Source organism: Miscanthus floridulus, chromosome 3 (genome assembly GCF_019320115.1).
Source record: "Miscanthus floridulus cultivar M001 chromosome 3, ASM1932011v1, whole genome shotgun sequence".
Classification (NCBI taxonomy): Eukaryota; Viridiplantae; Streptophyta; class Magnoliopsida; order Poales; family Poaceae; genus Miscanthus; species Miscanthus floridulus.
Window position 1 is genome coordinate 56025685 of NC_089582.1, and position 1955 is coordinate 56027639.

The window sequence follows — 1955 nt, forward strand, 5'->3', positions numbered from 1 at the left end:
GGCAGCACAATGTCGTAATTTTTGTGCATGTTTTCACCAATGCACTTCAATAGGAACTTCTAGACCACGGTCAGCACCTTGGTGAGCATCAACTATAGCAAGTCCTGATCGATGGTTGACATCCACGGATGTAGAAATATGTTAACTGGAACAATCTCCTAGGAAGTGTTGTACCTGTTGGCAGCGTCAGATAGTCCGAGCAACACTACATCATGTAGGAATTCCCTAGCATGAGGGAACTCTGGTGGTAGGTTGTGCAAGAACTGTACCAATTGTTCCTGCTATGGGAACCTAGTGGGAGTCCATGTCTCCTTCAACCATTTCATAATGGGGTCGACCACCAGTTCAATGAGCAGGCCGACGTACAATGAGGTGGTAGACCCGTCATCTAAGAGTATGTACTTGAGCTTGCTCACCACCTCCATCTTCCTGTTTGGCTGCTCCAGCGGATCATACCATGTCAACTGCTTGAATGTCTCCTGCATGATAGGGACCAACATCTTGCACACTGTGTTCGATAGGGACATCTCCTTGTAATAGGAGGGATACTCAGTCAACAACATCATGAACTCACTAATAACCATATCCAAGATGACCTCGGTGTGGCTCTCCTGTAGGCTTGGTGGTTGCATGACCTCATCATCATGAGGACTCAAATTGGTTGTGCCCTCGTCATCAGACGAGGTTGAATTGTTCAAGGGATTATCGGCTGTAGGGATGATGTAGGAGGCATTGGTGTGGTCAGTGCCGTGACCCGAGTACCTATGGCATAGTCACACCTAGATGAGGTTGGCGTCCCCTTGGTGGTGTAGTCTGAGGCCGTGGCCAGCACTATAGCCCATGTGTTCCATTATCCGATGAACCGCTAAGTTGTTCACAGCGGTCAGCATCGGCGTCGTTAGATAGGGCGATGCTCAATGCACGCCCAGCGGAGCAGAATGGCTAGACCACAACACTAGGCCCTAGAGACAAATGACACAGGTCACTTGTAATCGATGGGAGCAATGGTCATGGCATCCTCATCGACAACCATGGCACCGTTAGCATCAACAACCGTGGCACCACCAGCATCGGCAACCGTTGCGCCATTAGCATCAATAGCCATGGCACCAGGGACAACACCAATGTTGTGCTCTACTGGCACCATGTGCTAGATGTTGCTATCGGTGGGCTCGTCGGAGGCCATGGGAAGCGGCGACAGTCGTGTGGATGGATGTCACAACAAAGTGGGAGGCAAAAGAAGTTGTGCACTACTAACTTTTTCACTTAAGTATAGGAATGTGTTGTGATAGTTCCAAACACTGGATGGAGGATAACCAATAACTGCTGCATCAATGCGGCTGAATTGATATTGGGCTGCGTCCGTCGCATCGCCATGGGCATCGCATCTATCAAAGTTTGCCCTTTTTGATTGGAGGACGTGGGTGTATAGCTATTGAGATTACTGTGACCCTAAGACAGTCTGACCCTATGAAATATAGACACTCTGGATCATTGTGAGGTGATGAATAATGAAATATAGTGCTGGCAACTATTAGGGGCTATCCAACTAGTCCATAGAACCCAACTGTCAGGGGCTAACAACTAGTTATATTCTATAGAACCTAACAATTAGTTCGCTTTTTTAGCCATGGCTAACTAGTCATAGTCCATCCAAACAGGGCGAAGACAGTCCGATACTAGGAAATCTTGATAGGCCGGATAATAGTTCTAAAGAAACAACAAAATACAAATCATGTCAACTCTTGCACCGAGTTCACCATAACCATCCGTTGTTTGTCTTGTGCACCTCCACCTTGAGCTTAGCTTCATCATACTCCTACTCCTCCTCCCATTCCTCATCCTCATCATCACTGTAGGTGGCCTCGCGGATCACGCTGAAGAAGCAGGTGTCACCGACGTTGAGGTGGTTGCTTGCGCAGAACTTGTCACACCCGTACTTGAATGACATGCAC